At 34.9% G+C, this 27,113-nt stretch overlaps 1 long non-coding RNA gene across 4 annotated transcripts in view; it reads right to left on the bottom strand.

Moving 5' to 3' along the window:
- Window positions 1-7,707: 7,707 nt before the first annotated feature.
- LOC140620242 (uncharacterized) overlaps window positions 7,708-27,113 on the bottom strand; it is a 28,011-nt gene continuing 8,605 nt past the window's right edge. For 2 of the 4 annotated variants that reach the window (XR_012020031.1, XR_012020030.1), the window contains 5 exons: window positions 25,170-25,299; window positions 23,707-23,884; window positions 19,763-19,866; window positions 19,115-19,194; window positions 7,708-8,024 (listed from right to left, as the gene is read on the bottom strand). This is a non-coding gene — a long non-coding RNA (uncharacterized lncRNA). The remainder of the gene's footprint in view (window positions 8,025-19,114; window positions 19,195-19,762; window positions 19,867-23,706; window positions 23,885-25,169; window positions 25,300-27,113) is intronic. The other 2 variants (XR_012020033.1, XR_012020032.1) reach the window with 2 other exon arrangements.

Below are 27,113 nucleotides of genomic sequence, written 5' to 3'. Positions count from 1 at the left end.
TCCCATATCTTAATTTGTATACCAAAGAAAATGCCCCTCTGCATTAACTTTAACAAATAGCAATGTAATATTAATTGTACTCCATTTCAAGGTCCTTCTGAGCAATGAAGTTTTTTTTTTTAATATTTCTATATTGGTCGTCTTTTTTTTTTCTTTTTTTTTTTACTTTCCTGTGAATAGATTCTTAAGGTATATTTTTCATTTTCCTGCTGTGAACAACCTACCTTTCATTATTTTGTTATTTAGAATCTTTACTTTCTCGGCTTAAGTGATGTCTTTGTCAATGATAACATTGTATTCATTTAGAGTGATGATTGATATGGTAATAGATACAGTGTGATTGAAAGCAACCTTTGTCAATAAGAAGGCCAAATACTCAAACTGTGTATTGGTCTGAATTTGCTCATTATTGGAGACCTTTCATAGTCATATTGACTTGCTGTCCAAATGTTGTTACTTACCTGATGCTTCCATTGTTTAAATGGTATAGACATTAGTATTGAACATAACTTCCCCCAATATTTGTCCTAAAATATACATGGCTCAATTTTCAATGCTCAAGCACATTATAAATGTGTATACAATGAAGATTTTGAGCTAAAATGAAAGGAGATATTTAAGTTTATAAAATGAAAAAATCACATCAGCAAAAAGCTAAGAGTATTATGCTTTTATGCATTCAGTATACTATATTTTAAGGTTTGAAACATCACTTTGTCCACTTTTATTGGCAAAAAGGTATACAAACATTGAACAGAAAATATTTTATTACTCAAGTATTTCATTTTGTTATATTTATCTTTGGAAGATCCATAAAAAATAATTTGCTATAGAATCCATGACATTTTAATGTATTCAGATAATTAAATATGCATTCATGAATGGAAAAATTACCCCTTTAAAGATTCAGTGCAAGAATCATGATTGTGAAGAAATCTTTGACTTCTTTTCACTTAAAAAGACTTATTTTCTCTTTTCCCTGGCTGCGCCAACCTGTTATTAGAATAAGTATTATCATCTGTTTTCCCTATGGCACTCTGAGTTACCTGAGGACATCTCTTGCCTGTATTTTCCCTCAGTGTTTTCCACTGTTTGTCGATTTGAAGAATATGGGGTTTCAGGGATTCAAAAAGAAAGACCATTATTATTGCTTTCCATATAGCACTAAATATGGAAAGAGATGTTACTTAATTCACTGAAAACACTTTCAACCCAGACAATATGAGGCATATACATGATCCTTGACTGTCTTGCTACAGAAACAGATAACAACATAAAAATATTTTGTTCTTTACTGTTAAGCCTACTCACAGAATCATCATGCTCTCAAATGGTATAATTATCCTCATTAACAATTATTATCCTTTAGTATATGACCAAATGATCCCTACTTATTGCCTCGTGCATTTCCTACTTCTAAATTTATTAACAGACTCATCTAGTTTTTCAGCTGATGATTTCTGAATTGTCCAAGAACCTTGCTTTTTCTTCTTTTCTGCTGAGTTGCTTGAGAGTTACGGTCATTTAAATAATCCTCCACCACTTCTCCCGTATAGCAGTGCTTCACTTGCAATGCTTTTGATACTACCTATTCCTTGCTTTCCACATCCAAGGTGTCTCCCTAATCCAGGCCCTGGTAACTGGTATAACTGGCTTACTAATTAGACATTGGACGCTAGTATCTCTGCCCATCTTCTACTCACGTTTCATCCTGCAGCCTGTTTGTGATCATGTTACTCAAAGGCTTCCATTTGCTTACAAGGTGAAATTCAAACTCACTATACTAGCATTCATGTAATTCCTTGTTTTGATCCCAACCTATAATTTTTTCACTCCTGTCGACTCTACGTGAACTTGACCTACACACTATATCCAGCACAACCTGCTCTGGTCTTTCCCCAAGTTTCTGCTCAGTTACATGCCCTTGTCAAAAATAATTTATTTTCCCCATTCTCACCAGGTTAAGCCCAACATACCTTTCAGGATCCTGTTTTGCTACTAATTCTTTTGCAAGCCCTTCCTGAATCTTCAAGAAAAAAGCAATGGTTTGGGTTAGCTTCCAGGTGAGGGCTGACACAATAAACCCACCTATGCCCTTCTTTATTTCTTTTTGTTTGTTTTTGTTTTGCTTTTAAAGATTTTATTTATTTATTCATGAAAGACAGAGAGAGAGAGAGACAGAGACACAGGCAGAGGGAGGAGAAGCGGACTCCCTGTGGGGAGCCCATGCGGGACTCCATCCCAGGACCCTAGGGATCACATCCTGAGCCAAAGGCAGACACTCAACTACTGAACCATACCGGTGCCCCTTCCTCATTTCTATGCAAGGAAGAAATGTCATATTCATCTTTTGGAACTCCATGTTGTCCAGCAGCAGGGTCAGCTTCACATGTGACCTGTGTGGTTACACTGGACTGCACATTTAGTAGGGCCCTGTGCTTTGTTTAATGTTCTGCTGTTACAATTTGACATTATTAAATTTCGAGCAAGCGTCCTTAAATTTTCCTTTCACACTGAGCCCCACAAATTATATAGTCAGTCCTAACAATGTATTTTTCACTAAGTAATTGCTCAATAAATATCTGTTAAATGGATTGTTTGCCAATTTCCATACTCCCTTCTCTCCTCTATTGAGAAAACAGCAGGTAAACACCTGCAACTAATTCAATCAATGCCTTTATTTTCGTAGGAAAAGTTTAAAAATAATATTTAGATAAATTTAATATTTACTCTTATCCCATTGTGTTGCCATAGATGAAAAAGTTGACAGCATTTTATACAGGTTGGAAAAGATTTTTTTAATGCTTAGAAAATGATTTGTTTAATAACCTAACATATAGAAAAATATGGTTTGGTAATTTCATAATTGACCTTGAGATTGATAGATATAGTTGATATTTTGCTTACAGTGACTGAAGTCCTTAGAAAAACAGCAAAAATATATTCAGCAGGAAGTAGTGATTCACTGTTTAATTTTTTTTTTTTTTAAATTTTTTTTTAATTTTTTACTTATTTATGATAGGCACACAGTGAGAGAGAGAGAGAGGCAGAGACACAGGCAGAGGGAGAAGCAGGCTCCATGCACCGGAAGCCCGACGTGGGATTCGATCCCGGGTCTCCAGGATCGCGCCCTGGGCCAAAGGCAGGCGCCAAACCGCTGCGCCACCCAGGGATCCCATGATTCACTGTTTAATCAACTCTGTTACATTGGCTAATTTTTTAAGACTTTTCTTGAGGTTGGCGCAGTGTTTGGCAGCACATTTGTATAATTAATATTTTGAAAGCAGTGGTGAAACAAGACTGTGTAGGATTTTATAGTTGGAGAGAAGGCTGACAATCCTTAGATCCTGTCCTGAGTGGCTCATCATGTGCAGTATTTTAAATCTCTCTGACAAGAATTTTTCTCTCTGAGTTATTTCGAAGGATGTTGATCTAGATATATTTCCAGACTATTCAGTCTTTTTCATTCTCTATAGACTTTGTCTTGAGTACATACTCAAGGCTAAATTCTCCCTGCCCACGATTCACAATAGAAAAGATTCTTCAAGGACATTGCATGTTTTCTCTGTGTACTGAATGCCCCAACTACAATACTGTGCAGGGACCCATGCACAGAAGAGGAATTTAAACACCAATGCCCATGCAGCAACATCTTTGTCTTACTGTTTTAGGAGTTATATGTTTATATTTTATAATCCAATTTTCATTAACCTCTGTCTTACTATCTCCAAGTGGCTATGAGAATATAAGGAAAGGTGACTTTTACTTAGTTCCTATGATAGTTAATTTCCAAGGTTTAGAAAGCATGATTTAAAGAAATATTATATGTTTTAAGCCACGGATGGGTTTTGATTACCAAATATCAAATAGGTATGTACTGATCCCCAAATTATGGTAGGTGGGTGGTGATACAATAAATCCTTTAAAATTCATAACTTCTGTATATCTGAAAGCTTTTATTTGCACTACCTTCTCTGCATAACGTTTGGATTTCTAAATATGCAATAAAACAAAGAATTGGTGTAAGTGGTAATACTACCAATCAACAGCAATATAAAATACTTAATTTTGATAATTAAACATATTTGTACAAAAACAAGTCTGATATTTATAAGACTATGAATCGATTATCTTAGCTACTTCCCCACTAATGGAGCATGGGAACTTACTTGGGAAACAGCCCTGCTTTTTAAATGAATTATAACTAAGAATGTTTTCAAATTCTTGAGATGAATATCAATAGTAACTCTGATATAGGGCTTCAGCATTTCAGTGTTTCAGTAATATTTATCAAGTTTATTCTATTTGGCCTGAAAATGCATTGTGAACAGTTATGAGAGAGAAACCCACATAGAGGTAAGTGTCATATGGTGTGGCAAGCTCTAAACAAAATATGAACCCTATGGGAGCTAACCCAGAGGACAGACTCTCTGATCATTTTCAGTACTTTGAATAGATGAGACACTCATAAATATTTTCTGCAAGTCTGGTGAATGAGGCAGATGATGCTTTAATAATTTCACTGAAAAAGCTGATGAATCAAAACTTAATAGCTTTTTAAATAGAACATATATTTGAAAAGAGCCAAATTGAAAATAGATTATCTTTTAAGACAAATGAATATTCAACATCTTTGGGTAGAGAAAGAGAGAGAGAGAAATGGGGGTGGGGTGGGGGAGAGAAAGAATGTATTTAGAGGGAGATAACATGAAATAGCGTAAACTTGCTTTCATTTTGGCTATATACCCTAAGCCTAATATGTGATGGGACATGATTGGCTTTATTTTTAAGATCCCTTAATTGAGTTTCTCTTCATAAATGTAATATTTCCCCAATACAAGAAGGCTTAGAATTTTCAAGCTGAGAAGGCCGTATATTCAAGGAAGGGTAAGGGAGAGGAGATGACTTCTAACAAAACTGTCATGATCATGTTCACTAGCCAAAAATATTTACCGATCAATAAAGAAATAACTTCTCTAAGGGTTAATTAATCAGTTTTAAATGGTTGCATTCTCAGCAAGCATTTAAAAATAAATATCTCACTGGAAACTAAGTGATCCAACTCCACCTGTATGCTAATAGTGTTTGCTAATATCTCTTTTCTTGATGGCACAAGACTTGAGTAATTCTCTGAACCTATCTCATCTATTTAGTGCTACCCAATGTATAATGGCATGTAGATATAAATACTAATGGAGAAAGTGTACTGCCTTAGGGAATGCCCAGCATGACAAGTAACTAATTGCTTTACGTACATTAGTACCAAGTGAAGCGTTTTACATCTTGTGAAAGGCACCAGCACCCTCTACTTTCTAATTTACCGAAATGTCAAGTCCCCTCCTGAAAGAAAGAAGACTTTCTTGAGGTATCACACTGATTCCCTTCAATTCACTGTGCCCTGCAAACTGGATTGAAAACAATTCAAAGTCACAGAATATCTAATATTACACATGAAATCACTCATGATTGGGTGATTTTATTTCACTTAATGCATAACCATATATATATATAACCACATATCTATACCATATATATGCATACTATATTTATACTATTATATATGTATGTATACTAAACATATATACTAATGCGTACTAAACTTTGTATACTATATATTACTTGGATTCTGCTCATATAGAATCAGCAAAACTATTGAAATATTACTCTTACTCTACAAGAAATTGCTCTTTATGCAAAGGGAAAATGAAGGAAACACACACACATACACAACTTCTTTTGAAAACAAAACCAAAATATAAGGAATAAGTATCAATCTCAAGCATTAACAACATTTCCTATGTGGCATGGGTACTTTGATACCTGTGTCTTTAGGAGCATGGTTGGTGGATGATATACCGTTATTCAAGAGTTAACCTGCATAATGGGAAATGCAGAATTTCTTGGGTTTGATGAGTTAAAGTTTTCTGTCCTGAAGATGTCAATGAGACAAGTTACTACTGCTTGTATACCAAATAATAACTATTAAAGCAGCTACTGTGGCAATTATTGAAAATTAATAAAGGTGATTGCAAAGAGGAGGAAGCAAGTTAGACCAAATCTTTTCCAATTTTTCTTTCTCCTGTTATTGCCACATTCTCATCATATATTTTTACCTCTCCCAAATTTGAAAATAGTCCTTCCTGTAAAAACAAGCTGTATTTCAGTTACACGATAGGTTGTTTATTCAGACCTATCAACACAGTATATTTTGTGGCATTCCTTCCTTAGGAGGAAGAAAATCAGTGTCTTCCGCGCCCATAGCATCAATGCTATCTCCCCAGAGAAAGGAGGGTGCTAAGCTGTGCATTGGAGAAGAAAAAACAGGAGTGTGAGGATATGAAGAAGGTACTCCCCATATTGTTGTAGAAACTTTATTTTATATTGTAACATGATTATTTAGGCTAGATGGTATGTATTGCTAGTTCAGTTCAGGTGTCTAGAGAACAGTGGCAGGAGATTTATGAAATCTCACAGGCAAGATTTATGATGCAGAATTCAGACAGAAAGGTAGAATTGCAGAGTGAGCCAATGTGCAGAAGCTAGATGCACTGGCTATGGAATTAGGTACACTTAGGTTTGAGTCCTAAGGACCCCAAGTCCTTGGACAAGTTTCATCTTACCGCAACTCATTTCCATTATTTGCAGCATTGGCCGTTAACATGTATTTCTTATAAGGCTGTTGTGATAATTATATGAAAAAATGTACATAAAATGCTAGACACAGCTAAAATGAAGGCTTGAAATGAATAGCTAATTTCTTTTGTTGTTAATGATTAAAGTAAAAATAGGCTTTCTTTGCACATTTCCAGTTGTTTAATTTTTTTTAACTGAGTATAAGCCTAATAAATACAAAAGCTACGTTTATCTATGTTAGGAAGGAGCCCGTTCTTGTACCCGAAGGGATTCTTTGATTTCCAGATATTATAAGAAAAACAATAGATTCTTTGAGGCAAATTAAGTCCTTAATATAAAAATAAATATCATTAACTAAGAGTAGCATAGATACTGATACATGATTACAAACTACTATTACAAATTATACTATTATTATAGTATAGCAAATTACAAGCTATTTACAAATACTATGCAATATGGGTTTGTTTATTCCTCTATATTAATCATCAATTACTATGTTGCATATTGTAAAAGTTGGACATTAGTGTTTTACTGTTTATCTTATACAATCTGCATATGTATTATATTTATTCATATACATGTATTATCAAAATTTACTGGAAAATGTAAGTAAAAAAACCCACTTTTTTTATTGTACCTTGATAGTTTTGAAAGACAGATGCTGTATATGATAATCACTGATTTTTTGAATAGGAGAAAAAAGAAATATTATTAATATTATTTTACATGTCATATCTTTTTAAATCATTACTGTTAACTATCTAGCCACTGTCAGAGTTAAGACAACAACTATTTATTAGGTAACCCATAATATACAAAGTAACATTTAGACTCTGTAATTTATTACTGCTTTTCAGAGTAGAAATATCTCCTGAAATTGTGAATTTATTGAATATTTTCACTCCCTTTTGGGCTCTGTGCTCTGTTCCCTCTCCCCTTACCCCTCCCCATCCCATGCTCTCTCTCTCTCAAATAAATAAATCTAAATAAATAAATAAATAAATAAATAAATAAATAAAATTACCCCTATGGTTTAAGTAAAAAATGTATCCTTGTTCAAGTTTGAGTTGCTTTAATTTTGAAAGTACAGATGTTTACATTTTAATTTTTCTTACATCTTTTGACAAGAAGGTGATTGTTAGGAATTTAGTACACTTTCTTTTTTTTCCATGTGATACAAATATCCACTTTCTTTTTTAGTTCTTTCACAAAATAGTGAGACCCTTACTCATAAAACATGTCTTTTTTTCTCTATAGGTTTATTTCCTCAAGAGGCAGCAAGTCCTCTGTCCCAGAGATTCCAATAAGGGGTTGCAGGTCACTTAACCAGCAGTGTTCTTTAATGTCTTCTAGCATGGAGGATGGATGAAGACAAGCTTGTGTGTCAACTATAGTTCAATAAAAAATAAAAATAAATAAAAATCAACACATATTAGTGTGATAATAATGGCCATAAATGTAATAACACAGCAGCTATAAAATAGTAGAAATAGCATTATTAAATAATTGTTTTAGACATGATACCTTGAGTGAGAATTCTAAATATTTCTAAAGGAAGTTCTGATTCAGCTACACTATATTTTCTAAGAAGTCTCAGGGATCATTCATTCTATATTAAAATGGAAAGAATAAGCAAAGTCAGGATGCCTTTGCTTTTTTAAACCGTGGCACCAAAGAAGCCCAAATACAAATGTGTATAAAGAGCATCTCTCAGCCAAGATTCCTTGCCCAACTTGTCAAAGAGATAGAACCAGCTTTGTAGTCCAAATTGTGGGCTCTGGAAGATAAGCCTCAGTCACTTTGTATCTTGTCCTTTGTTCCTGAAATTATAGTGTCCTGGTTATTACCCCAAAAGGGAACTTTTGGCAAATAACATATACACAAGTACGAGCAAAAATGTATAAGAGGGAGTGAAGAGAAAGGGCCACTTGTCTCAAAGTTGTCCTAACTTAGATTAACTCTGAAGGCTAGCCTGGTTCTTACAGTCAGGTTAAGACATTCACTTAGCTGACATAAAGAAGAGAAGCATTCTTCTCTCCTCCCTTGTGCTCTGTGTGCCTTTACCATCTAGGCTTTCTGTGCATAGCACAAATTATTGCTATATGGGCTTTCTCGATTATTCTGAGGATTAGCTTCATGTGTATGCAGACTGAGAAAAATTATCATAAATATCATATTCTAAGAAAATGTATGCAGCTAGTTCATGGGCCCCTGAATTTCCTGGGCATCATATAACCCTTTTGTAACCTCTATTAAATGTAAGAATAAAATGGTTGGACATAGAATAATGAAGGGTAAGCAAATTACTTGATGGGAAAAAAAAGCTCCCATAAAGGCACTTTGTCCATGAACGGATGCCAAATTGTTGCTGAGAGGGGATATGAGGAGGGATGTCTTCTTCACCAACATTGCTTTTTATTAAGGACATTGGGGAGCAAAGAGTTAAGAGCTCCATACAAGAGGAAGGAAATCATGGGCTTGATAACATAGTAATTGTCTCAGATAGCATGAACTTCTCTCAGGGCTTGATGGAAAAGAGTTCTAAATGAAAAAAAAAATACAAAGAAATTTATTTATGGGGTATGATTGTGTGGGGGGAAGGAGAGGCTTTAAGAAGCAAAGTGACAAAATGTAAGGAAGCCTATGAAATGGTTTCTTCTATTTCCTTAGGCTCACTGAGGCTGCAGAAAAACTGGTACAACTTTGACATTTGACCTGTGACTTTTGAAACACTGAAAGATTGCACCCTTGGCACTTAAATGGTACCCTTATCTGAATGGGTTTTGGAAGCAAGGAAAGAACACAGGGACTCTTAAATGGCTTCTTAGGCCACTAACATCAGTCTGGAAGGCCAGAACTAAGTGCATACAAGAGCATGGAAGTTCCCCTAAGGGTTCCTTGAAATAACTTTAAGATGTTGGGTATGAAGGTAAGGAATGAACAGACTATGTGGGCAAGCTGGGGTGAGAATCAGTGATAAGTGGATTGTATTAATAAACTACCAGTTAACACTTGTGCTTTTTTGTCAAAATGGTTTTTTTGTCAAAATGAATAATTCTTAAATAGACTGTAGCAAGAATTTAACATTCCAAACTAATCTTTCAAAACCACTTTAACGTTTTTCACTCATCAAATCATCCTTATCATCTCATATTTAACATCAGGTATATGTTATGAATTACGTCCAAACGTGGCGAAACTATTCCAGTTATAAACTATTCCAGTTATGCTTTTGTTATGATGAGAAATGAAATTTAGTATTGATTTAAATAATATACTTATTTTTCTACAAATATGAGATGTACTTATTGTCCCAAGAAATTTTATACTAAGAACTTAGTTTTCAAGGCTATAAAAGAAATGTACAATTATAACATTCTTAAAGAATATATGTGTATACACACACATACACACACACACACATATACACACAATTTGTAGGTAGGAAAGGCTTCTTCCTGTTAATATGCTAATTGCTTCTTTGAGATGACCCCAGTGTTGCATATACCTAAATGTACTAGTTCCTGTGACATGGCTTTGTTTTCTCTCTTGCTACAATTAAAAACTTTCTTAATTTTTGACATATCTTGCACAGAGAAGGAAAAAAATATATTGAACCTGTCCCCACACATCGTCTTTCGTTGCAAATCCTAACACCAAGAATTTAACCTAACAAATGGTAAGTTAATCATCTCATCTTCCCCTACCAAGAATCACCCTTTCTGAATTTTGCTGCCACCATTAAAAGCTTCATCTTCTTCCTGTCCCCCAGGCTAAACGTCTTATCATCATTTTCCCTTTCCTTTTTCCTCACTAGATCTAACCCATTATTAAACCTTGACATTTGGGGGAGGAGCCTATTATGTTTCTTGAGGCTCCCTTTCCAATTGAATAGCCAACACTTAATCCCAGGCATTGGGGTCTCCCCTCCACATGAAGAGGAGTGCTAGAAACCTACTCACTTCCTTGCATCCAGGTGCTCTCCACTGTACTTAATTCCCATGTATACTCTAAAATAACTCTCCTTCCCAATTTTCTTAATCAAGTAATCTGCTTACCTTTCATTATTTTAATTCTACCTTTTTACCTTTACTTTCATTTAAAAAAAAAAGATTTTATTTATTTATTTATTTATTTATTTATTTATTTATTCATGAAAGTCACAGAGAGGCAGAGACACAGACAGAAGGAGAAGTAGGCTCCCATGGGGAGCCCGATGAGGGGCTCAATTCCAGGACCCAGGGATCCTGACCTGAGCCAAAGGCAGATGCCCAACCACTGTGCCACCCAGGCACCTCTATCTTTGCTTTCAGAGTTCCATTGTCAATTGCATTTCTTATTATTTTTGTTCTTGAGACTCTCTGCTCTTGTTAAGGTAAGTATACATTTCTTTCCTACACTTGCTCATGTTACCTCCCAGTTCCTTATGTCCAATGCTTCCTTTCTTGTAGCTCTCCTGTATCTCCTGAATTCCTTGTCTTAAATGTTTAATAATAGGGAATTGTTAAGTAAATGATGCTCATAGAATAAAAGGCCATGGAGTCCCTGAAAATATTTTACACGTAGGTTTCAATTGGTAATGCTGAATTGATAATGCATATTTTCAAGTGGGGATAAACGGATTCAAAAATCTTTTGCAGAGGATTTTGAGTGAGGTTTCCTGGGAAACAAACTCTAAGAGAGATATCTGCTTGCAGGAAGTTTTATAAGGACTGTCCTTGGGCTTGGGATCAACACTTTCAAGGAAATGAAGCAGGACTGAGTAGAAAGGAGTTGAACTACCAGGTAGTTGGGACAAGGGAGTTGGGCTCACAAGGATCTCTTCAGGTGACTCTCAAAGACTCATCAGCTCAGGATCCACAATTTCAATATTCCTAGCGGTGGAGACATGAATGCCTCAGGGTTGGAGGGGCATCTGGGTGGCACACCACAGTACCCACTCAGAGATGAAGAGAAGTAAATTTGTAAAATAGATAATTATAGGGGCAAGAGCTGCAAAGAAACACAAGATATATGCTTATTATCTCTAGTTAGTAGGATTGTAAATGACTTTTGTTTATTTTTTTCTATTTTCTAATATTTTCTACATTGGCTGCAAAAAAAGAATGAAAAAGTTTTAAGCTGGTTAAAATATTGCATGGTACTCTAAAAAATATCAACTTTGACATTTTTTCTTAATTTTTAAATATTTATTAATTAAATAGACTGATTACTCTGTCCTACCTAAGGACTTTGTGTATATGTTGGGGGGGAGAGGAGTCCAATTTGATCACTTTTTATTTATAACCACAACTTCTAAGCTATTCTATATTGGTTTTTTTACCCTCTCTTTACAACTAGATAATAAGTGTCTCAAGAATAGCTATCGTGTCTCTTTGTTCTACTTGGATTCTCTTTTTTTATTGTGATGTTAAGATGTATATATATATATATTTAATAAATATATAAATTATACATATACATTTTAATAAATATATAAATTTTATATATACACACACACACATATATTTAAAACTGTTAACATGGCATTCTTTGCAGAATAGATGATTATGCTGTTGAGCACCTGGAGGAAAGGAAATTCAGAGCTAGATTGGGACTAATTTTAACAAGTAGCCACAATTTATCAGCAGATCCTGGCTCAGAAGCAACATTGTGCCTGCAGTTGAGATTTTCAGGCATTGTCTATGTAACCCCCTCATTCCATGGTGCAAAATAATAGCTAACAGAAATTCAGGAGTGCCCACATCTAAGAGTAATTTTGGTGATTTTTGGAAGTGGCCTGTTAATGTTACCATAAAAGATTTATTTCTTATTTTTGGGACTTCAGCTTGTCCCATTGTATATTTTCCCCAAATAGAGAATGATAAATTTCATAAAGTTGTGTTAGAAAGCTTTTGAAAGGGTGAAATTGCCTTGATGTTTTGTAACTTCTGTGGGCCATGGACTTTCCAGTCATTTTTAGAATAGTAGATAATCATCAAGTAATAGTTTGTATAAAGAATTATTGTGAGAGCACTTTTTTAAAAAGCAAGATGCCTGTGATTCTAATAGCTTTTTTCCACCCTAACTTGACATTGGAGAGAAAAAAAAAGACAGAAATATCTATTTTTGCTATATGTCAATCTCAAGCAAACTTGAGTCAGAATGAACTAAACATAGCTGTTAGGGTCACTTAAGATATTACTTAGAAATAGCTTCAAGCCCCAAGGTTATTTTGAGCTTGAAGTTACTTAGTCCAAATAACTAAATTTTACCATCTTAACAGAAGGCAGTTACAAATTCATACTGATCAGTGAAGATTCACTAAAATTCAGTAGTTACTTGGTGTGCATATTCCAAGGACTTTGTGTGTATGGGGTGGGGGAGGGAAGGGAGTCCAAGAAGCATGAATTCAGAATGCAAGTAGGAGTCACAAGAATGAATTTACAGAATTCATTCAAACTAGTGATACAATTTTCAAAAAGTTTAGAACAATAATAAAGCTAAGTTGATTGACAATTTTATTTAAACTTGGCTTAAACTTAATTTCATGTTTAGTACTGTCCTAATATTTTGTATATACTATTAATGGTTCTGATAATGTTTAAATATTATTTTTAATGAAAAATAGGTTTCCTGATGGTTTTTTAATCCTACCTATTAAAAAACATCTAATTTATCCCACGTTAATCTACAAATACTTGTCTAAAAATGTATCCTATTATCCATCTCCTTCCCGCAGTCTTCAAAGTAAATCATTTTCTTTCACTTCCTGTGTTCTTATTCTCTAAATTTCTTTTTTCTATCAACCCAAGGGCTTATCATCTATAAAACCTGTTTTGATCTTAGATTCTGCTTCCTCATTCAGTAGACAAAGTTGTAGATTCTACATCTTCTGTGGCCTGAAGAGTGACTCTTGAATTTTGTTTTTTTCAATCCTTCCTTTCCCATTGCCTTAGGCTAGAGCTTCACAATGCCATGAGCTTCAAAATCTCACTACATCTGTCTCTTAGTTAACCTCAGCTTTTTCACTAGTAAACCTCCTCATCCTTCATAAACGTGACCATTTAAAACCTTTGTTGCTTTCCTATTGCCTAAAGAATGAAACCTAAATTATCTCAGAAAAGGAAATATAAGCTAGCCTCCCTAATCTGTTTCTCCTTCTTTTCCAGACCTCCAATACTTCTCCTCAGGCATTCTTCAACCTCCTTTGACCAAGAAGCTAGATTTTGGATGGATGCACACGGAGCTATGTAGAAAGATGAAGGCACCAGTTTAGTCAGCCAGAAAATAAAGAACCTTCTGGCTATATATGCGATGTTAGATGTTGGAGCTGCATCACCTTCTATTCCCCAATTAACCTACATTCCCAATTTTCTAAACTTCTCACAATTTTTTAGACTGTTAGCAATTTTTTAAACTCTTTATCTTGAAACCCTTAGTTCCAGAGCAGCTTTCAAACATTTTATAATTCGATAAGCGTCTAGTGTCCAGTCGTTTTTTGGGATCCACCTAAAATGTCACCGTCTCAGTGAAATTTCTTCAATACCTTCGGGAAGAATTTGTTTTTATTCTGGCTCTTACAGTAATGAAGCCATATTTCTACGTGTTACATTTCTAACACTTATCGAGCTATATTAAGATCTGCCCCTTGGCTAGATACTAACTTGATCTCCACACAGGTAGTGCCTATTTCAGGGATAGGAGTTCAATAAAGATGTGCTAATTGATTGAACAAATTAATACACCAATTTTCCAGACCTCCAAGGAAGCTATGGTGGATGTACATGGCAAAGTCAATCTTAAGCACTGAAGAAACATCACCTTCTACAACTTTGTTAGTTTTAGGGCATTACAGGAAAACCTCAAGCAAAAGATAATTAGGACTGTAACTATGTTAATAGAAATAAAAAGACAAAAATTAATGATACTTTTCAGGTAGAATCGAAATGTCCAGGTGACATTTGATAAGAGGAATAATAGGAGAAAAAAGGGAAACACAGCTTTAAACCTGACTGAGATAGTTTTTAAGTATATAAACACTTTTGTTTTGTTTTTATTATTTGCATCTATGTATTTTTTCATACCTAGTGAACAAGGCTTTGAAGTTTATTTCAATAATTTGTAACTTAGCTGGAGACAATTGTATCATTTTTTAGAGTATTGATAGAGGATTCTTTCAGTGTAATTAAACAAATTGAAGACAAAAAAAACCCAACAGTAGTTACTTTATGCAAAAATTTGAATCTTTAAAATCAAGGGTCAGGAAATAAATGAGTGATTAAGAAATAGGAGATCAGGGTCCTAGTTTCAGATCAACCTTCTGTCACTATAACTAGGGGAAATAGACTTATTATATAGTTACAATGGCCAACTCATCAAAATATTGGCTTCTATGATTTTCTATAGCTCTTAAAAAGACTGTATCTAAACTTGACTTTTTAACTACCAAACTCTAAATTGAAAAACATTGATTTGCTGTTGGATTGGGGGAGGAGCAGGGAAAGGGTAAAGAAAAATCAAAGATAACTATGTTTTGGTCACGACCAATCTGATAGATTATAGTGACATGTAATGAGATATGAAAGACTGACAGAGAAATAGGTTTGTGGGAGGGCTTGGGAAATTAGAGTTCTATTTTGACCATAATAATTTCGAGACACCCATTGTACAGCCAAGGGGAAATATCCGGTAGGCAATTGAATATAAAGTGCAGCAGGATGCCCTGGGCTTTCCTTTCCTGGTGTCCAGATAGATGACTAAAGCTCCAAAGTTGAAATAATAGGTGCTAGGTGTATTCCATGTTTCCTGAGAGCCACCGGAGTGCCATTAGATATATCCTTCACCTTAGGAGTTTCAGGAGCAGGTACAAAACAATTATGGAATTGGATATGAGATTAAATTATAAACTTAATTTGGCTGAATACTATGATGGCTGAAAGTAACTGGAAAGATATGTCCACTGCCATAGATACTATTATGAGATCTTCAATGTTCATAGTTGAAGGCAATAATTGGAAAAAATATGTTTTATGATTACATCCTTATTGTCTCTTTCATACTTTTGTAGAGCACTTATGAAAATGTCTAGTATGGATTAGTCTTATTTAGGCAGACAGTTAATTTAGAGAAAAATAAAAGAGCTACATGAAATCCTGGAGCCAACAAGACCTACAGTGTGAGCAAAGGAGGACAGTCAGCAGAAGAGATTGAAAATAACAATATGAGTATGAAAGAACAGGGATAGCTGATTGCCATAAAATCCAAGAGAATGCTTCAAGAAAAAAAGATTGATCAATTATCTCGGAAATTATTAAAAACGGGAGGAAGCCGAGAATGAAAAAGTAACTATTAGGTTTTGCAGCACACAAGTTCATTGTACAACTCTGATGAGACCAATTTCACTGAAAGAGTGGGCACTGATGCTTTATGCACGAGTCAAAGAAAGAAAATGGCATGGTGTTTGGAGAGAGTGAATATGGAACGACTCTTTTGAAGTAATTTCTGTGAATGAATGAAAGTCAACAAATAAGATAGGAGATTAACAGTGGAATCTTCAGGGTGGAAGGTCCAAGAGTATGTCTATGTATTAAGGACACAAAGTAGTAAAAAAGAAAATTAATAATTCAAGAGATAAGTTATGATTATATGAGTAACATCCTTGAGAATGTGAGAAGGAACTGAAATCTAGACCTGTAGGAAAGGATTTGACTTTGGATCTGAGTGGGCACATTTTTCATTATAACTGAAGGGAAGGTGTTAGAAAGATTTTGTGGGAAGAAAATGAAGGTATTATTAAACCTAGAATATCAGTTTGTGTGCTCTCTCTGTCTCTGGGTTATACGTTTGGTGGTGGCAGTTATGGATTATAGGTGAGCCACTGGAAGGTGGGGGAGTATATTGAAAGTTTGAATAGGAAGGTTAGTAAAGGGGCACCTGGGTGGCACCTTTAAAATCTGTTAAGGGTTCAAATCCTGGTTTCGGTTCAGGTCACCATATCGAGCTTCTCATCGGGCTCTGTGCTCAGCATGGAGTCTGCTTGAGGATTCTTTCTCCCTCTTCCTCTGCCTACCCCCCACCAGCACTCTGTCTCTGCCTCTCTCTCTCTCTCCCTCTCTCTAAAATAAATAAATAAATCTTTGGGGAAAGAAAAGAAAAGTTGGTATAAAATAGTTATATTTATGTAGTAGAGGACAAATAGGTTAGGTAGGTGGTCAGTTTATTTATGGTCATAGAGTAGAGTTACTCAGCATTTGAAGATTTTTCTCCCTACCTAGTCAGCAACCCTATGTGAGGTGCAAAGTAAGTGAATATTTGGGCTTAATTTTTATCTAGTGTCATGGCCTCATCAGAAAATCACTAGGAGGGAGAGAAATGTAGGAATATTAAGGCCAATTGCAAGGGAGTGATTATAAAAGTGGCAGAAAAAAAACGGTTTATTTAGAATCAATTATTTAGATTTTTTCTTAAATCCCCATTTCAAAATACTAGTATAAACTTATACAGAAATTGTTTTTATTTCAAGTTGTTATTTTAATATTGTTCAACCTAGGGACGCCTGGGTGGCTCAGTGGTTAAGCATCTGCCTTTAGCTCTGGTCATGATCCTGGAATTTTGGGATCGAGTCCCAAATCGGGCTCCTTGCAAGGAGACTGCTTCTCCATCTGTCTATGTCTCTGCCTCTCTTTCTGTGTCTCTCATGAATAAATAAAATCTTTAAAATAATATTGTTCAATCTAATGTTTTTAGTATCATTTAACATATGTTCTTCAGTAAGTATCCAAATTATTTTGAGAAACAATTTAAAAACAAGGAAATAAAAATAGATGACAATTAATATTCATATACTTGGACCTAGGAAAACTTAATAGCAAAGAGGAAAATGTAAGTGACTTATATCCTCAGGAATGATTAAAATAATTTCTCTTGTAAAATTCCTTTGGATAATTCGACAGTTCTGAGACATAGAAGTATGATGGGCAAAGAAAGTCCTTTTTAGTAGCTTGGCTGCTATTGTTCATGGCACTATAACATGGCCACTCAAGGTCTGCCACCATGAAATAGTCAATGAAAATTAGTTGGACATCAGGGATCATTTTTGAACTTGGATGTTTTTGTGATATTTGCTAACTAGTACATTTCTGTGTTTCTCCTGTTTTAGTTTTTTTAAATGTGTACCATTAATATAAACATATAAAAATAGCATGAGCAAGATTAGTGATTCCCATGTACCAGATACTATATAACTCGATTTAATCCCTGAAATAATTCTATGAGGCAAATATTATTACCCCATTTTAGACAACAAGAAACTGAAATTAAGAAACGTTCTATAATTTGCTCAAAGGCACAAATTTAGCAAGTGACTGAATCTGGATTTGAGCCCAGATCTGTCAGTCTACCAAATCTGTGTGCTTTTTAGGTCAGAAATTTGCCTCCAGGTTTCTAACTGAATGTCTGTATCAGTTTAATTTGTGCAACCATGTAATATTTAAACTAATGGATGTGATGAAAAAGGGCACATAAACAAATAAACTAGTTGTTTGACAACACTTAAAGCACACACAATGCAATTCAAATTTCTTCCTCCACATCACAAGGTTTCAAAATTAGTGGTATGTAGGCTTAGTATTTATTAGTATTTCAAATTAATTTTGATAATATAAATTGGTCTTGATTACTTATATTTGGTCCAATATTAAATGAAAAGTTATATGCTGCTGACTATGGTCAAGGCTATGCTATCTCTGTTTTCTCAGCTCACTCAAATGAAACCAGATAATTCCATCTGTTTAATTCCCTTTGACCCAATTCACAGTAACCCCTAAATGGATTCCAGAAATACCAGTTCTGCAGCTTGCACAGTTTTCTTAAAGCAAGCCTAATGGATCAAAGTGTGTCATTCTATCTGGCATCAATTTATTCATCATGCAATAAATTCACATTTTGTATAGGCTTAACACAGCACTTGAAAAAAGATAAAGCCAAATGAGTCTCGACCTCAAAGATATAAATATATCCATATAGATGTGTGATAAATATAGTTATCTATATTATATATATATAAATATATATAATGCCTATATAGATATGGATACAGATATGTGAACATGCATATGCAAATATATTTCCATATCTGTATATGTAAAATGTATATATATTGTATGTATATATATATATAGTTTCTTTAAATTCCTTTAAATTCATATACATATCTGTATATGTAAAATGCATATATATATAGTGTGTGTGTATATATATATATATATATATATATATATATATATATATAGTTTCTTTAAATTCCTAAATTCCATGGCAAATTTTGTGCAACCTAGAACTCAGTGCAAGTCCCCTGATGATGTACACTGGTGACTTCTGCAGAACCACCTGGTAGTCATGAAGGCCCCCCCAAAGTCCCTCTCCACGAGAAACTACACTGTCAATTCCATAAGCTTCACCCCCTAGGAATTGGCCCAGGAAATTCTCAAGTACATACCAAAATCCAGATCATGCACGTGGATTCTGTTTGACAGGCCATAGCAGATAGTTGGCTGATGAAATTTGGTGACAGCAATGCTTGGAAGTATTAGGGATGGAAACACAATTTTGATATTCCAGAGTTGGTGTATATATATATTATAGTAACACACACAGACACACACACACACACACACATATCTATATATCTATATCTATCTATCTATATATATATATAATTTATTTAATAATCTAAGAGTCCAAAATTATAACGTAAGATTGCTATACATAGTAATGTATCGATCCCAAAAAATTCAGAAGAGAGAAATGTGAATGTAGCCCATAGTATTAGCAATACAATTAGTGGTTAATATATATATATATATTTTTTTTTTTTGGCATTTAAGCTCTTTACATGAATTACCATTATCTTATTTAATTCTTCTTTTAGTTATCTATACTGGATATTAAAGTATGCTCCAAGTTAACAGCTTAAAACTACAAACATTTATTATCTCACAATTTCTGTGGGCAGGAATCCAGGTGCTGCTTAACTGGGGCCTCTGGGTCCAGATGTTTCCTCAGGTTGCAGTTAAGCTGTCATTCAGTCAATATAGCAGTAATTTTAAGGATCAATGGGGACTAAAGTACATACTTCCAAACTCACTTGGTTGTTAGCAGGCCTTAGCAGATCTTATAAGTTCACTCAAGTGGGCATCTCTATAGGGCTACCTCACAACATGACAGCTGTCTTTCTCCAAGGTGAACATTCTGAAGAACAAGAGAGAGCACCCAAGATGGAAGCCACATGTGACATCCACCACTTTAGCCACATTTTATACATTAGAATCAAGTCAAGAAGTTTGGTCCGAGGGTGGCCCCTGGGTGGCTCAGCTGGCTAAGCATCTGCCTTCAGCTCAGGTCATGATCTCAGGGTCCTGAGATTGAGTCCTGTGTCTACCTCCCTGCTCAACAGGAAATCTGCTTCTGCCTCCCCACCAGCCCTCCTCCCTGATCATGCTTGCTCTCTCTGTCTCTGTCTCTCTCAAATAAATAAATACATAAAATTTTTATTTTATTAAAAAAAATAAAAAGAAGTTTGTCCCATAATCAAAGGCATGGCATTACAAAGTGTGTGAAAACCAGAAAGCCAAGGATCTCTGCAGCCCATTAGAGGCTGTCTACCACAATCCTAAAAAAAATCAAGTGAAAAATTTTATGAGATAGTACTATTTTAAGTAGATAAAACAATCAGGGCGTAGGTTGGCTAAATGCCTCCCTTAATGTTACACAACAGAAAAAAGGAGAAGGCCAAGATTTAAACCCAGAAAGTATTATTGTAGAGTCTAAACATTTCCAGAAGTAAACGTTCAGAAAAGTACTTCACTCTAAAAAAGTAATAGAATATAAGCACAAGCAAGAGACGCAAGTATAAAATTATATATAGTATTAATAATGTAGAAAAATTGATTTAGAAGTTGGTAGAAAATCTAGCAGGAAAAATTGGTTGATGTTAGTGAGCTTTTAATATATGGCTAAAGGAGTTTGGATTTATGGCTAAGTAAAATGTCATCAATTTCTTTTAAACTTTACTATGGTAAGAACACTTAGTCATCAGTTTTTTAAAAACAGGGAAATAACACAGTCCAAGTTTGGTACTATGATTTGTCTGTAACTTTGTGGGACAGTCTGGAAAGGTGTGTGACGGAGGAGATAAGGAGGCCTGGGGAATCCCTGGGCGGCTCAGAGGTTTAGTGCCTGCCTTCAGCCCAGGGCGTGATCCTGGAGTCCCGGGATCAGATTCCACATCGGGCTCCCTGTGTGGAGCCTGCTTCTCTGTCTCTGTCTCTGTCTCTGTCTCTGTCTCTGTCTCTGTCTGTCTCTCTCTCTCTATGTCTCTCATAAATAAATAATTAAAATCTTAAAAAAAAAAAAAAAAAGGAGGCCTGGGCAGTAGGTGTATGCTCTCACCAGGCACTGGTCCAGGGCAGAGTCAGTGGAAAGAATAGGTAATACCTGTAAGTTAGAATTACCAAGATTCTTTGGTGAACTGGATAAGGAATTTAAAATAGTAAGTGATGCAAATTACTCCAAGGTTTTGCGAGAAGAAGACTTATAAAAGAGGGATCCCTGGGTGGCACAGCGGTTTGGTGCCTGCCTTTGGCCCAGGGTCCCATACTGGAGACCCGGGATCGAATCCCACGTCGGGCTCCCGGTGCATGGAGCCTGCTTCTCGCTCCGCTTCTCTCTCTCTCTCTCTCTCTGTGACTATCATGAATAAATAAATAAAATCTTAAATAAAAAAATAAAAAGAGGAAATTCAAGTGAAGATTCAAAAGGCAGTGTTTTTATCTGGTTTCTTCACTATTGCTCTCTAAGCCTGGACTAGGGCATCATGAACACCCCCTTCTCCAACTCGAACAAATAAATAGCAGCACTTGCAATATATCGAACATAGATTGACTAAGATTAGCTCAATAAAACAAACAACAACAACAACAAAAATGTAAGGAGAGTTAAGATGATAAAGTTTGATCCCCCTAAAACACAGGCAGATTTTATAGTAGTTGGAGAACATCAAGAACCAGGACAGGGCTTGTCTGGATGAGCTAGTGTGCTACATCAGTCTCTCTCTCTCTTTCTCTTCCCCACCCTGCTTTATCTTTGCCTCTTCATCACTTTGCACTCGTGGGTATCTTACCCTATTTTTGTAAACACATCTGCACCATTTTCTGCTGTGCACCTGCAGGCTGTGCAGATGGTTCCCTATAATTTCAACTTGCATTTAGCTTTGTCTTGCATTGATGAAGACTATGACTTTAATTTTATAGTATAGAATGTCACTCTTAACTGATGATAAACTTCTTGTGTTAGTTAAAATGGGAAAGATAGAGATTGAGAGAGTGAGAGAGAGAGTGAGAATGACTGAGAGAGACAGAAAGAGACAGAAGCAAAAAACAGAGAATTTCTCTTTGGCTCAGGCTGGGGTCACATGTCTTTCCCGATCTAATTAGCATGGACAATGGGTAGATGAGTAGTGGTTATGAAGCCTACTTCTCTTAAAGTTGGGCTAGTAGAGACGTATTCTCTGGGAAGATGGCATAAGGAAGGGAGGCAATTTATGATCATGTGCAGAGCAGGACATTATTATAATACATAATTTCTAATCCTTGACAATGGCTCTAAATATCAAATGAGGAAACTGAGGCTCAGAAGATTTGAGGTAATTTTTCTAATGTTACGTAACTCATATGTGATTTTAAACAGGACTCCAAATTTGCTATTTTCTGACCTTAAAACTACTATCTTGCTCTTTCTACTTCTAATGGCAAGGTACCTAAGAAAAATAAAGTGAAATCAGAATGGCTGTTTGTTTAGCCAGGAGACATGCAGGCCAGCCTATAATGGGGCACGGGTTAGTAATTGTAGACAACTAATATCCCTGACTCTTATCACAGCTCTGACCTTGTATCAACCTCACCCCATGTCTGACATATAGTGAAGCTTCAGGATGGGAGAGGTCTATCTTAACATGTTTCTTGCTATTAAACACTCTGGAAGTTTAATGGTTTATTTTTAGCCTTTGCCAACAGAGCTGTTCTTCAAAATGCCATATGCCTTACAGTGGAGACCACAGTCATCAAACACTAGATGCAGAATTTTGAAAGAAAGGTGAAAGAAAATGTAGAGTTATGTAACATCAGCATCAAATATAAGTTGGGATAGTTTGTTAATTAGTTGTTTTCTCTAGGGAGGGGGAACCCATGTGTTTCAAAGAAAAAAGGAACAGTGGAAAGAGAATGAGTATAAACTAGAAACATAAAACTAATGGCAAATAAGAAGTAGAGAGGGAGTGAGAGTAAAATCATTGCTGAAGAAATAGCATATCTTCCTAAGTGACAAGAGGGAAAAGATGTGAAGAAGAAAAATCTCACCAGATACTACATTCTAAATAAAGAAGGAAATGATGTGTCTTGCTAGGAATGAGGAGTAAAAAAGAATTTGTATCTAAGGGATGTAAAGGCTTAGAACAGAATGTATCCATGAGATTTTCTCCAAAATATTCAAATGCAATTACACTGATGTGGATACTTTTGTCATATTAATTTAAACATGTGTAATATTATATGAGAGCAGTCTAGAAGGAGATCATGTTCAATTACCTTTGTATGATGCATAGATTCAACTGCAGGGCTCTTCACATAGTAGATGCTTAATAAATATGTTAAATAAATAAAGTAAAACAAATGATACTTATATTCTAAATTCCATTTAACAAGTTCTATTGTCATATTTGGAAAATATGAATTCCATGCAATTATTTGAGAAATTATTTGAATAATTATTTTTTATCTGCATATGCAGGTCTAAGTCAGCTATCCCATACAAGGTATTTAAAACAGCAATTTTATATAATTAAAACCGTTTAAGCTTTGTTTGTGATACTTTATCAAAGAATATTACAGAAGAATATTCTGCTAGGAAATATTTTTGAGAAAAATTCTCAAATTCATTTTCATAAATATGGAGAAATTATTGATAAACACATCTAAATTTGCAGATTGGTTCTTTTCAGAGGTTATTTGGGGTCATAATTGTAAATCTCATTACCGTGCTTGAAGGAGGTCTCTTTCATTATTATGGTGCTGAGGTCCATATCCCTGAAGCTAATTGCAAGGTAGAGCTGCAGAGTTCTAATTGTTTGCCATCAAAATAGCTGTGTAAGCTTGATTAACAGTGTTCAGCAACATTCATAATAGTCCAAGCCTGGCCCTGCATAAAATAGAAACTGGGAAAAAATCAATAAGATTTAATAAGATCAGGAACAATCACTTACAATAGTACATCAATCACACAAAGTAATAGGTGCAGGATTTGATAGGGTCCTGAACTGCCTGAGAGATTCATAACCAGTACTCGTTAATGATTTGTTCATTTGCATTTTATCAATCCAGCTACAGCTGACAAGCAGAAGGAGCAGGCAAGAAATATGTTGACTTAAACTCATCAGCTTTGCAATTAAAAAAATAACATATAATAGCAAATGTCTTGTCACATGGAAATCTGATGTTATTACAAAGATGTGTACAATCCTCCTTGGCTCTTCAGACTGGGCTGCAGTTACACTTGCAGAATAGCTAGGATGACAGTGTCCCTGTGGTCACTAGGAAGTCTCAAAGGTCAGAAAGAATGTACATGTGAATATAAATTTCCTCTCCACCTTTCATAGACCTTGATTGCATAATAATATTTAATGCCAAATGTGCATATTTCCTTGTTTTTATCTCTTTGAAATAAATGAAGCTCCTGGCTTTGCCTTAGGCAAAACCTCTATCAAATGCTAAAATAATCATAATGAGATGGCTTTATGGTGATTATTGCTTGTCATTATATCCTATTTCGGTTGATGTTATGACTATATAAAGTAATCATACTGTATTTACCATCTATATTAAAACACATTTTGGGGAGAAAGGTAAATGGATAAGATAAAATTGTGTAAACAATTTTCTGATTTTAAATAAATGATATTATTTAATGTGAACAAAATAATCCTCCTATAAACACCAGAGGCATAATGAAAAGTCTGAGTTATTTCCAAGAAATTCATGTAGATTCCTGCTTAGAAAATTTCATGCAGGCTTTCTATGGAGAGCATTATGTGAGTGGTGGGATGCAGAGCACATTGTCAGAAGCCAGCAGTGGTACCATCCAAAATGTGGATTAATTAGCCTCTGTCCAAAACTATGGTAAATAATGTGCTCCTTCAGAGAAAAACGTTGTGATTCAGGTCCTAGTGGATGATGTTTAAATAGCTGATTTCTATATAGGATTCTTTAATTCAATCAAAGTACAGGTAAAATCCCATTATAATGGACTCCATGGGGCCTCTAAATTGTTTTGTTGTGGTAGAATTTGGTTAAAATGAATAAATACATTTATCACATTCCCAGTATGTAGTACATACTAGAGAGACAGACTTGAAGCCCAGTCTCTTTTCTATTGAATTAACACATGAAAAGAAATGCTTTGAATAGAAGTGGGGGCAGGAGCAAAGTATAATGCTCACATACCTAGTAGGCTTTCTCAAAATCCTGGATGACTTTCAAAATGGTTTGGTATTAAGATAAAGTGGTTTTTTTTCCCCTTTCCTTTTTAAAGATAGGATTAATTAAGCTGACCAGGTTTTTTCAATCTAAAACACTGAAGAAAATAAAAAGTAATTATTATTTCCTGACAAAAATAACTATAAAGGAGTCAATTTTATGCAGATTAATTTGCTCTCCCTACAAAGCAAACCACCCCAAATCAACTGCTTCAATTATACAGGTTGACTCTTTTGAGGCCATTAAACACAGAAAGCATTAGGAAATTTACCAAGAATCAATTCATAGGATGCCAATTTGCCTAAAAGCAAATTGATAAATGTCCAATTTAGTGAAAGACCAATTCACACTAAATTTTGGCATTCAATGATTTGTTTCTGGTGAGTTGGTTGGCCTCAAATATACAGTTATCAGTTGCAAGGGAATTACCATTATCAGTTATACTGAATATGGAAATGGTTTTAATTACTCTGTATATTCTTAAACTCTGGTTTACTGTAGAAACACTTTTAGCCTTGACATTGTAAAAGGCCTCCAAAGACATAAATACTAATAAAGCAAGTATTCCAAATGTTCACATTGTAACAGAAAAAACATACATCTTATACATATTCTTTAAAATATATTAGTAGTGAAGTCTCTTGATTAATTGTAGAAGGGTATTAGCTCTAAAACAGGATACTTTCAATAGTGAAAAGTAAGCTATTAATACTTGCATTGAACCAATAGGAGTAGACAAGGATTGTTTCAAGCAAACCAGAATATATTGTAACCTTAGCTGTAAGAAGAGAGCGTAAGGTATGGGTTGTTGAAAAAAATAAGGAACTGATGATTAGTCGAGATTTTAGAAATTAGTAGAATTTCTTCATTCTGAGTGAAGAGAACCCATTGATAGACAAATGAGCATGTGTAATAGAGTTAAAAAAAGTGCCTCATGTGTCCAGTGATGGATGGTTGATGTAGGGAAATGGAGCTCTGTCCACTCTAAATTTGGAAGACCTTCAAAAATTTTTTTTTTTCTGTAGAATACAGGGATCATTTGAAAATGAGAAACAGGAAGAAGAAGGAGAAGGAGATGAAAATATGGAGAGAGGTAGAAAGGGAGACTCAGCCTGGTTCTAGTTCTTTCAACTATCCCAGCTGATACCAGAGATGTGAAAAAAAAAAAGATGTTCTCATGGGCATCCAGCCCCCAGTAGATACTATGTGTGGGACACTGCCAAGCAATTCCAATCATACTCAGTCAATATTGAAGGATCATGAACAAATAAATACTTAATGTTTTAAACCATTAGATTTTAAGGTGGTTTCTTAGACAGTAACAGATAATTTGAAACCAAGATTTGTACCCAGAGTAAGGTTCTATTATAACAAAATAGTAAATTCTATGGCATATGCCTAGGGGCCAGCTAACAGGTGAAGTCCTAAAGAGCATAAGGGAAATTTCTATCAGACACTGGAGTAAAGAGGACTGTAGTCTTGTACCACAGGATAATTAGTAAGATTGTCATCTGCAGCAACATCAAAAAAGTATTAGTGCCTCTGAGATTTCTAGAAATAATATTGAAGTGTCAAATAGACATATTTATTTTCCTATCATAAAATATGAAAGAAGTTAGATGAGCTAAAAAAATAGCATTTCAGAATTTAAGCAAAATGTAGAGGAAACATAAGAGAGATATGATTTGCTGTGTTAAAAAACAAAATTGTTTCCTACCCCTGGGGTTTCCCAGCAGAAGATTTTCAAAATTAGAAATCAGCTCAGGTCACAATCAACGTCTGAGTGCTGCTAGTTAGTTACACATGACCTCGCAGTAAACATCAAGCTGACGCTGAGAGTGAAGGACACTTTCTGAGACATCAAAAAGAGTTAAAGTTTTGCCTCAGAAAGCTAGATGAAGGGGCTCCATC

The sequence above is a fragment of the Canis lupus genome, chromosome 28 (genome assembly GCF_048164855.1).
Source record: "Canis lupus baileyi chromosome 28, mCanLup2.hap1, whole genome shotgun sequence".
Taxonomy (NCBI): Eukaryota; Metazoa; Chordata; class Mammalia; order Carnivora; family Canidae; genus Canis; species Canis lupus.
This window is presented reverse-complemented; position numbering and strand designations above follow the sequence as displayed.